This window comes from Adiantum capillus-veneris, chromosome 20 (assembly GCF_014529385.1).
Source record: "Adiantum capillus-veneris isolate H3 chromosome 20, ASM1452938v2, whole genome shotgun sequence".
Lineage (NCBI taxonomy): Eukaryota > Viridiplantae > Streptophyta > Polypodiopsida > Polypodiales > Pteridaceae > Adiantum > Adiantum capillus-veneris.
Window position 1 is genome coordinate 35,606,375 of NC_140950.1, and position 11,755 is coordinate 35,618,129.

An 11,755-nucleotide genomic window follows, 5' to 3' on the forward strand; every position below is an offset into this window, starting at 1 on the left:
AGTCATGCCCTATTGGATGGGGAGTTGTTGGCCTACGAGCTGTACTTAAATGGTGAGTATTGTACCAGTGAAGTAAGCGAAGAGGAATCCAAGTGGATCGGGTTGACGTGTATTCCCCGCATGACGGGGCAAAGCAAGTGCTGGCAGGACTGATGCTTGTGCCAGAACATGGAAATTGGCAAGATGTAAGGTTGGATGAGGCCTCCGGTGACGCTAGTAGGGTGGATGTGAAATTTTGCGGTATTCCTAGTAAACCAGGCTTTGGGAATTTGTTGGTGGCCAACGGGCCATACGAAATGGGCAGCAATGAAATGCATGAAGAGGCGGAAGAGAAACACCAGGTAGACCATGCTGCCTCCTACTTCCCACGTGATGGGGAAAGGGCAAAATATGCAGCACGAGGTGAACTCAGCCGGCTGCCTCCTTTGTGCCTGAGAACGGCGCTGTGGAGATCATTGGCATTGATCCTCGGGCATGCGAGGAGTTGAGGTTGGGCAGCCCGTCAAGTCAGGATGAGACGGTGAACCTAGGGCGTTGCATGGATGTCGTGATGCTAGGATGTGACCTGAATGTAAGGGATGCAGGCCAGTTGATACGCGTATAAATCGTATGTCGCTGAGGCGGGGGACGTGCTTGATGTCGAACCCATCCGCCGATGGTATTTATAGTACAAGTACGAGTAGCCTTGACCCGAGGATGGTCGAGGATGCAGGAATGCCAGCTATGAGCAAACTGGCTTGGGGACGTGTGGTAAAGAGAGTTGTGGGGATGCTTGGAAAGGGTGGTCAAATTCCCCGCATTCGGGTGGAATGAGCAGTGAGTTACTAGAGGTGATGGGTGTGATTCTGATGCGAATGGACATTCATGTGCAAAAAACAGCAGGACAAGATTGGGGGCATGACCTAACAGTAATGCACAGTGATCGTACCTCAGCTGGGGTTATGGATATTCGACGGAGAATGTTTTCGAAGCGGTCTTGTGGGTTGTTTGCAGGACCTAAGCTATGTGGGGCAGATCCACAGAGGTCATTCTCCATAAGGATACAAGTCGGTTGGAAGAAGTAGTCCCTATCAGGGACGAACCTATACGGAACTGAAGAGGACACGAATAGCCATTTCTCCACTATGGTACCCTCGATGAGGGACCCGTTGGCTAGAGACGCGCGAAGCTTGGTTGAGTGCAATTGGAGTCTCCGAGCCTGGTCGGATGGGCCAGAAATGATGCTTTTAGAGGGCTGGATGCCCACTCTCTTGAGGTGTCTTGCGAGACAACGTGCGACATTATTACTAGCCCAGATAGCATTGACTACCGTAGTCCGGATTAGAGAGTCAAGCGAGATACGGGAACTTTAACAGAATTTGAGCCGAATTTTTTCTCAAAAATGTAAGGGCGTGGGGGTTTTGGAATATCGAACCTGGAACGATTACTATGCTTGTTTTCTTGTACTGGGTACTAATGCTCAGTGGGTGCATCACTGAGGCTGGCATGGAAAGATGGGGGTCTCAGACCCACCTGACTAGGAATGCTGACTGTGGGGAAACTGTTTGTTGCACCTTGAGCGGAGACATTGTGGTACTGATTGAAATGGGCACCGATCGAAGTCACGGAAGCTGGCCAAGGTAGCCTGATTGCTGGACTAATGAGTCCCCTAACTGGTTAGTCAATGGAGCCAAAAAGGACCCGTTGATGGTGAAGACATGCAAAGCCGTTGGTGGGCATGAAGGGAAGGACAACAGAGGTCTCATCGCCATGATTACTGACCCTCGAACTCAATTGATAGGGAAGGTGAATGCGCCCAGTGACTTCATATGGGACCCCAGAGAAGATGCCCAATACTGGGGTGCGTTCGATTATGGAACAACATGCATGCGTGGAGGATCAGAGATAATAGCACGAGGGAATGCACTTGGCCGGTGCAAGGCTAAGCCAAAAGGATTAGGGTCGTTTTTCCGTCTTGATAAACGGGAGGTAAAAAGACCAGTATTGCTCCTAATGAATCAGAAGGTAATGACTCGAATGCAGGCTACAGATGGCCGATGGATTCCCCCTAGGAAAAAACATGCTACACAAACAGGAGATGAGCAAGATAAACACGAATCGAGGGGCCTGATAATCACACGGACTGGTATATATCAGCTGGCGGGCACAGCCAGGCAGCAAGTTAGGTTATGTTGAACCAGAATGAGACTAGACACAGGACAGTGAGTAGACTGTCTGGGGCAGGAAGACGCATAAACAATCAGAGTGATCGACTTTGGAAGATGCAAAATAGGGCATGGGACCCCCAATTAGGTAGAGTGGGCACACTGATGATTGTAGCTTTCTTGATACGGTTGGTGCTCGAAGGGCTTGGTAGTCACGAGCAAGGCACGCAAGTGATAAGCAGCGTAAGGAATGCGACACGCACAAATGATAAAAACTGGGTTGATTCATACACAGGTACAGGTCTCGGGGCAGCCTACAGTGGGGTTGCGTCCTTGTTGTCACAGGTTGCGAGTGCAAAGATTGAGCAGTCCCACAGTGGGGGCTGTGTGCAGGTGGCAGTCACAGCCCTGAGTGGGCCAGTTGGAGCCGCAAGCCATCCCAGTTGGGGGCTGCACCCGGCCCTAGTTTGCTCTTGGGCTCTTGTGAAGCCCGTGTTCAGTGTATAGTGCCTCCTTATGCTATGTATGCACCTGAGGCTTACATAGCATAAGGAAGCACTTATGGTGACAATTTTTTGCATGCCATTGTTGGGCACATGCTATGGAGGATACCACCTACAGCAAGCCATGGCGAGAAAGAAGGTGCAAAAGCGAGATTGAACGAGCAAGAGAGAGAAAGGAGAATTCGACACAGTAAAAATAACGCTTGTATTAGTATTAAGCCTTGAGATACATATATAGATTTGGACCTTCCATGCAATTGCCATGCAAAACTGAACTGCAAGTACACTTGTAACTGCATGGCTACAAAAGCCATTTCCCACGGGTTATGACGACTTGGGCTTGAAACCCAACAATCCCCCCCTCAAGCCCGAACTGGACAAGCAACTCATGATACCTCGAGTTTTTGGTATACTTGTCAACCGTGAGTTTTAGGTTTTCTCACAACCAAGGATTTCTGGTGTATCCTTAACGTGGTGCTAGGTCACTAACCCCCCCTTGAACAGATAGGGTGTAGGTCAAAAAATTAGCTACCAAAAATGGAGTTTTTGGTTCACTATCAAACCTTGGGTTTATGGTGTACCCAGTAACCTCATGAGAGTGCAACAAAAATGGGCTCAGAACTGATAAAAATTGGGAGGTCTTACCACTTATCTTTGTGGCAGTGTCTATAACCCGTACAAATTTTGACGTACTTTTGACATGGCATGACTGACCACAAATAAGGTAAAAGAGGCTTTGATTGAAAAACATAATTGTGTTGACAAAGGACAAAACATAAGAGATCTATGACATTGAACATATAAAAATAGTTTGTGGACATTGCATGTGTTGGTTGACAAACTTGTTGTAGCAAAACTTTCAATTTGGGCGGTTTTCATCTCCCTTAAGAATGGGTATCTGGACTCCAAGGGGATAATTACGTTGATAATTGTTTACCATTTCTGTGGTAAGATCTAGCTTGTCAATTTTGCAAGGTAGATTGCATAGCTTCTGTTCTTACATTTGCAAGATACACGGAGAGTTCTCAACATGATCACCTCTCAAGACCTCAATCATATTTAAGAGTATTAGAAACCTTGGGAGGCCTGCAATATTCAAGAGCGTAATACTTGTTTGAGAGTTGATGGATAAAAGCTTGTTTACCTTCACTTGTGCCAATACAACCTCCTGTATCGATTTGAAAATCTCACCCACTGGCTCTCTGCACACAACAGCGTTTTGATATGCTGGAATTATTGCCCACTAGCAGTTTTTTTTCTCTCTCTCTGCAGCGTTTTGATATGCTGCTGAAACTCCCAATTTGCCCTGCGCTATGGACAGCGTTTTGAGATGCAGTTCTCTTTGCCTGTGACAACGTCCCTTGCTTAGGGCATCATTTTGATATGCTGAAGTGCTTCTGCCCACCAAAGATCAGTCACACTGAGCGTCTTGAGATGCCCACCTGGGCTCCGCCACACAGTGGCCTTTTGAGATGCAAGTAAGATGGACTTCAACACCCACCTGCTAGCAACGTTTTCAGATGTTAGACCATCTATGGCTCTACCTGCCTACGTGTGGTGCCGCCTAGGAACAACTGTCGCTTGTGTTGATGCCCCTGCCCACAGCGTCTTGGGAGGTGGTCCCAGCAACACGTACACGCTCTGATACCAGTTGTTGGGCACATGCTATGGAGGATACCACCTGCAGCAAGCCATGGCGAGAAAGAAGGTGCAAAAGCGACATTGAACGAGCGAGAGAGAGAGAGAGAGAGAGAGAGAGAGAGAGAGAGAGAGAGAGAGAGAGAGAGAGAGAGAGAGGAGAATTCGACACAGTAAAAATAACGCTTGTATTAGTATTAAGCCTTGAGATACATATATAGGTTTGGACCTTCCATGCAATTGCCATGCAAAACTAAACTGCAAGTACACTTGTAACTGCATGGCTACAAAAGCCATTTCCCACGGGTTATGACGACTTGGGCTTGAAACCCAACAGCCATGCTTGGAAGAAACTACTCTGCTATTGGAGTGTGCAAATGGTGCAAAAAGTTGAGATCAATCAAACTATTTTTGAAAGTGGTTTGGGTCAAATTAGAGGATGTCTTCTTTTCCAAACTGCTCATTGCCAGCTGCTTTCTTATTTTGTTTGTAGTATCTTTTTGGAATGGTCATAGATTCATGTTCTGAAATCTCTCGGGAAGGGTGTCCCTTGCAACACGCTAATCATGAGATATGCCCAATCCAGGTAGGAGCCAAGAAGCTCTTGATTGTTTTTGGCAGATGCAAAGTGACGGTCTCTCTCCATATAGTTTGCTAGGGATTGTTGGTCATAGATTCATGTTCTAAAATCTCTCGGGAAGGGTGTCCCTTGCAAAATACTAATCATGCGATATGCCCAATCTAGACAGGAGCCAAGAAGCTCTTGATTGTTTTTGGCAGATGCAAAGTGACAATCTCTCTCCATATAGTTTGCTAGGGATTGTTGGAAAAAGAGACCGTGTTTGGGAATTCCTTGGTCTACACTGGTGTATTCTCTCAGAATGCACAAAAAGTGCTTGAGAAGCTTTGTATCCAAGAGGTCATTCTTGCAATGCACTGATTGCAAAATTTTTCTGATAGGAGAAGGGCCAACTAGCATTGGGCTGTTTTTAGTGAATATAAAGTAAGGGATCTCTCCAGATGCAATCACCTATGCTTGCAGTTTTCAAGGCACATGGCACTACACAAATGCTGAAATGTGGTGTACTTCAGAAGGAACCACATGATTGCTTGAAGCACTTCGTGTCTGGGATGTCCTGTATTGGAATGCACATTGATTGTGTGATTTTCCCAACAGGGGCAAGGCCAACAAACTCTAAGCATTTTTAGTCCATTGCATTGATTGTGCTATTTTCCCAATAGGCGCAGCGCTAAGGTGCTGGGATGTTTTCATGGATGCAAAATGAGGGTGTCTCTCCAGATGTAATCATCTGTGTTACGCAAGATGCTCATACAGAAAAGTCTCGAATGTCCTCTAGTGGAATGCACACTGATTGTGGGATTTTCCCAACAGAGACAGGGCCAGTAAACTGTAAGCATTTTTAGCAATTGCACTGATTGCGCTATTTGCTTGATAGGCGCAGCGCTAAGGTGCCGGGCTTTTTTGGTGGATGCGAAATGAGGGTGTCTCTCCAGATGTAATCTTCTGTGTTATGCAAGATTCTTTGGGATCGCAAAGCAAGGTCAACTCTCCAGATGCAATCACTTGCAATTGTATCTTGAAGGCATGTGGTACTAGGCAAAATGTTGATCTATAGGCCTTCACTCCAAATCTGTCAGCATAGCCAACAAACAGACGATTGCCTTCCCCCTAGGCTTCATGCATGAGTGTGAAAGCTCTCCATTGGTTCTGATGAGACTGAGGATGTCAGTCCAAGATTTTGCATCAAATGGCGATTTTTGAGTATGTTCTCTTCTCACTGCTTCTCATAATCTATTAAAGGAGCTTCTAGTAGCTCCTCAAGAGTAGATATCATGTGTCCAGAACCTCTTTTAAGCTAAAACAAGCCTGACTTTGTGTCTGAGCAGAAGTTCATGAGAGAAATAGACGTGTTACCTTCATCAAGGACATTAGCATCAGCATGAGTATATGTTGTTTTGACATTATGAGATCACATAATCCAAGCTTATATTCATTGTCAAGACGTTCTATAGCTATAGCTTTCCCAATGTCTTTGATAGCAACAGTGGCCATGCTTCTTAGGTTATGATTGTGATTGTTGGCATCTAGTTGAACATAATTGACGGATGTTGCTTCCAAAACTTCACCTACAATGTCGCACAATATACTAATCTTCTTATCTCCAGCCAAATCCAAAGCTGAATTTCCTTCTGCTGCAAAGAAATCAGCACTGAAACTTTGTAGAGCATAGAACCATTGCATTGAGAAACAGGTGGAATCATCATAACATCTAGCCAAGTCCGAGCAAGTGGAGGTTTTTGAGTGCTGAGGAAGAATAGGTTGTTGGCAGACTGAGGGGTATCTATTTGCGTACCGTCGCCTTGATTCATATTGCCCACAAGGGGATGTGTTGTGGATTCCGCCTGGTCTCAGCTAAACCAGCACTGGCTTTTGTTTCTTGGAATCTGAATGTATGCATGAGGCTTTTTGATCAGGGTTGACACTCCCCGTGGTATGTATGTCGTTGAGGAGTCCATGAGCTAAAGGCTCCTGAATGCATCTCCGTCTGGTTGTGGAATCATATACCCAGTAGGGTTTGTGGGTAAGGCCACCTGCTCTCAGTCGAGCCAGAGTGAGCTAGTGCTTCTCATTGCGTTTGTGGCCGGGTACTGGCTTGCGGGCTGGACTGGGTCCCTATTCTCATCGTACTTGGTTTATGTGCGAGCCGAAGTGCTCCTATCTTATATCTTGCGGTTCTTATAGCCGTGTTGGCTCATCGATACGAGGAGGATATACCCTCGCTCCTTATCAGAGTTTTTGGATTGGTTTCTAGTGTGCCGGCCACTATAGATCCACACATAGATTCTCTCTTGGGCTTAGTCGAGCCTCGTGTTCATTGTCTTAATCTCCCATCGAGCGGTGTTGATAACTTTTGTAGATACAACACAATGTACTTCTAGAATCAAAAGTCTCAAGTGTTCGCCTACTTCAAAGATTATTGTATCTTTGCCTTCCGTCAACTCGATATTCCTGTCTAATTTCTCCGCTTTGAAAATGGAAGAGAGTACATCTCTAAGGAGTTTCAAGGTTTTTGCAAAACTGAGGGGATTCAGCAGTATACGGTCCCCTACTCTCCTCAGCAGAATATACTAATCTTCTTATCTCCGTGGCGGTACATTGCTGACCATCCAAATGTGTCCCTTGCTGCCTGGTACGCCTGGTCTTGTGTCGAGCACACCTAACCCATCTCGCATCCTCTTGTAATTTGCCCCATCGTTAGGGAATCCAACGGCCATCTGAAGCCTGCATTCAGATGAACCCCTGCTGATCCATTAGGTGTAATCTACATCTTCCTGCAATGCGTCTTCTAAGACCAGAACACAACTCTAATCCCGCTGTCTTCGCCTTGCATCGACTAAGCAAGTTCCACTGTGTTGTTATCTCTGCACTTCCGTACATGCGGGTCATTCCATATTTGAATGCATCCCAGCATTGGGTACCTTCTCCTGGGTCCCATTCGAGGCCACCTTGCCCTTTGTCCTTCCCGCATAACCGTCCTCGAGGAGTTACCATTCCAACGCTCAGACTTCCTTTGCCAAACGTCAGTACATCCTCGCGTACATCGATCCTTAATAGGGTTGTCTCTACCCCAGTACTCGCCCGTCCGCTATCTTGACTCCATTCATGACCACTTGCATCGATGCCCTCGATACCGTGTTTGTCAATCCCACACATACTCTATCTGGTAACGCTTTACCTCGAACTGAACTCCCAACATTTCCCAAAACAAGCGTCACTTGACTCGATGGGTCCGCATCAAACAGCTCCCCTTCGCAATACATCGCCCGAACTGCCTCTTCCGGCATGTGTAACCCTCTTTTAACGACCATCAGTTGTTTGATCTCGTAACCCTCCATGTAGTACAAGAAAAATTCATGGTTCCTCTGTTGTTCCTTCCTCAACTCTAGGGCTGAATAGGGCTCAACCTCATGCTCATTCCGAGTACCATAATCATCTGGCATCTTGCCTAGTGGTTCCAAATGCTCTTTCTTGCTTTGATTAGGATCAGGTAACTTGACCCGGGTCCCCACTTTTTCTCTTGCATCTAGTCTCACACCTAGTTCGGACCTGGTTAACAAGGTTTCAAGTCTTTCAGCCGACTCGGGGAGCATCCCCTCTTCCAAGGATAACAAACCTGTCTCACGGCCTAGAAGCGCACCACCATCTCTGGTCTTACATCCCGCTCAGTCATATCTTCCCACAGTTCCATCACACCCGTTGTTTCCGCACCGGGCACCAGCCAGTCCTCGGTTTTTGATTCATACATATACGCATACACTTGTGTTCCCCCAATCATGTGAGGGGTGGGATTTGTCAGGGCCCACCTGATGCTCCTCTAAGACTTCCTCATTCAATTCCACTACACGATGCATGTCAGTCTTTTTCGAGTTCAACATCCCCATGCATTCTTGCACATCCCAAGCACAATGGTAAAGAGGGGGAACAGGGCCAGTCGAGCACTCATCAATATGGCTCTCATTCGAGCAATCTTCATGAAGCACATTTGCCTCGAAAGCCATCAATTCCTCATCCTAGGAAGCATAAGAGTTACCACAAGTATCCACATCCGTATTACCACCGTCATCAAGAATAGTCCCTTCGCTCGGGAACATCGCATTCAATTTCTCGGCCAAATACTGTTCCTTTATTTCAACCTCAACAAACTGATCCTCATATCCTCTCATCTCATCCCCACACGATGCATTCGCACTCCTCTTTTCTTCCGCTTATTTAGATGCCTTCGGTTCTACGAAAGGGCCTCCAATTTTGTCATCCAAAAAAACATTGCACTTATTGGGCACATGGAGTGTTTGCCACCGGTGAGGAGGTCGTGCTGCTATGCATGGTGTCCTCCTGGAGTATGTGGGCAATTAACATCTCAATGGTGAGGCCAACTACTGAGGCTTGGGTTGTAATGAAAGGTCGCCAGGAGTAGGGTATGGCAGCAAGTAGTAACATGGATTGGAGGTTGGCATCCAATTGCAGGCCTAAGAGTAGGGCATTGTCCAAGAGTGTGTGCCAATATTTGACAAATTGAGGTGTGGGTTGTTGTTCTGTGAGTACAACAGCAAGAAGGTTCTTTAAAGACATGACACACGTTATGAGGTCCTCATGATCATAGGTTTCTCGTAGGAGATCAATGGGCTGGAACATGTACTATTTGCAGGGTATTCTGGAATTGGGTCACGGGCAGCTAGAGAAAGATGTGGCATAGCTCTTTGCACATAAGCTCACAGAACAAGCCGCTATTAGAGCTGAGAGAAATCGATTGATAATGAATGTATGTGAGCCTTTTCTGATGTATGACAACAAGGACCTGACATGCAATAGCAGGGGTCTTCAACTTTGAATACATGATAGAACTGCAATGTCTGGTTTTTGTGTCTGCGGCACTATTCTGCCTCACCAAGTGAGAAAGTGTAGCGGCAGCAGAACGTAAAAAACTCTCTATTCTGCACTCTTCACCATGCATATGAAGATCATGTGTCGACGTTGGCAGCGACGAAGGAGAGGAGGGCATATCTTGCATGATATCTGCACATGTATCCAAAATTCGTCATAGATTGATAGTGATAATGCCTCCATGTCCATATGCTACCCTTGCAGCTCTGGATAAGCTCCCTTTTCCCTTGAATGAGCTTTGGCATTACCGTGAGAATAAATAGCTGCACCTTGTCGAGCCAAGGCACTCAGTCACTCAGTACATTCTTTTTGGTTGAAAACATCACGTCCATATCAAAATCATGTAGCCAGTTTTCTAAAGAGTTCTCAGATTGTGTCCATGAGAATGCTTTGTCTTTGCTGGCCTTGTTTTCTTGCATTGATGTTGGCACTCCCGCATCCTAGTATACTCTATCATGCAAGCACCCTCTGTCTGGGCATAGTTGCCTCCTAAATTTGAGACACGAGAGAGAAAGAGAGAGAGAACTAAGTATCTTTTATCAGTCTCTCTATCAAATAGTGTAGCTAAGGCTAAGTAGAGTGGTAGAAGAGTCAAGACTCTTAAGTCTTCTCATCACATCACCCCTCCCTCCCCATTGGCTATTACTCAATTTGTCATGAGTCTTGTCTCTCTCGCACTCTCTCCTAGGCTATTCTCTTCTTCCAACAGCTCAAAAACCCCATTTAACCCAGCCTTGGGCATCAGCCCTTCGAGTTTCCTTGTCATTTGTTCCTCATCTATTTCATCCTCGCAAAACAAAACAACTTCCTCTTCCGTTTCTTCTTCACTCGATGCGTCAGCATTTCTATCTTCTTTCACAATCGCTAACTCAGTGGCCCACTTATCCTGCATCATAGCAACCTTCTCAAAAAGCCAGGTTATCCCCTCCTTTTGTTGGCGGAGCTCGTCCTCCAACATCGCTTTCTTCCTTTCAAGTTCCTTCCTAGTTCTCTTACTTTCCAACCGCATCACATCTACATCACGATGGTAATTCTCCATAATCCTGCAGTGTGTTTGCTATGGACACGCCTACGCACTCATCAAAGGAGTGCACATGAGATATGGCCATACGCATGGAGAAAACACCACCATCTTGGGTGGACAGACACTTACCACTTGACGAGTCAACACGTCAAACCACTTTCTTACACAAGAGCATATACATGGACTTAGGGAGTTGTGTTTTTGGAGAACTGTATCGTTTTTGCAACAAGAAGGCAGCACTCAGCTTTTCAATCCTAAATCTTGCCTTCCACACCAGCTCGCCTTGCCGAATTTTAGATCATCATATATGAGCCATACTTCCACTGCTAATTTCTTTGTTTTCAGCCCACTAGGGGCTCTGACATTGATTCCACACCATCCCTACACCCTCTACACCGTTTCGGACCCTGCCGAGAGCGTACGAGCACGCTAAAAATCACCAGCTCGCCTTGCCGAATTTTAGATCATCAGATATCAGCCATACTTCCACTACTACTTTCTTTGTTTTCAGCCCACTAGGGGCTCTGACATTGATTCCACACCATCCCTAACCCTCTACACTGTTTCGGACCCTGCTAGGAGCGTACGAGCACGCTAAAAATCAATGGACAGTAGCGTTTTTATCACCTCATAATCGCATTTTTGGGTAGACGCAGCCTTTTCGCTTGTGTTTTTCACATAGGATGAAGTTACCTCCAGCCACAACACCATCTCGTAGTGGTCCGTTCCTCTCAGTGATTGTTGTAGTACACAATATCTTTGTCATTGGGGAGAACCATTCATTCCCACCATCATTTGCCAGCTCATAGCTTGATCTGTCACAATGCGTGTTGATGGATGATAGTGTAGGGGTAAACATTGTGCACCATCCGGGCGCCACATGGGGGGCCCGTAAAGCATCGACACATCCACAAACTCTCCGGTTAACAACACATGTGTTACTCTTCCCTTTCTTTGGCTGTGAGGAGAAAACTCCAACAGA

At 46.2% G+C, this 11,755-nt stretch overlaps 2 pseudogenes; one reads left to right on the top strand and one right to left on the bottom strand.

Annotated features, from left to right (window-relative positions):
• Positions 1-636: 636 nt before the first annotated feature.
• On the top strand, positions 637-2,695 carry LOC147432358 (uncharacterized; annotated as a pseudogene).
• A 3,386-nt stretch (positions 2,696-6,081) lies between these two features.
• On the bottom strand, positions 6,082-11,484 carry LOC147432359 (uncharacterized; annotated as a pseudogene).
• Positions 11,485-11,755: the final 271 nt, after the last annotated feature.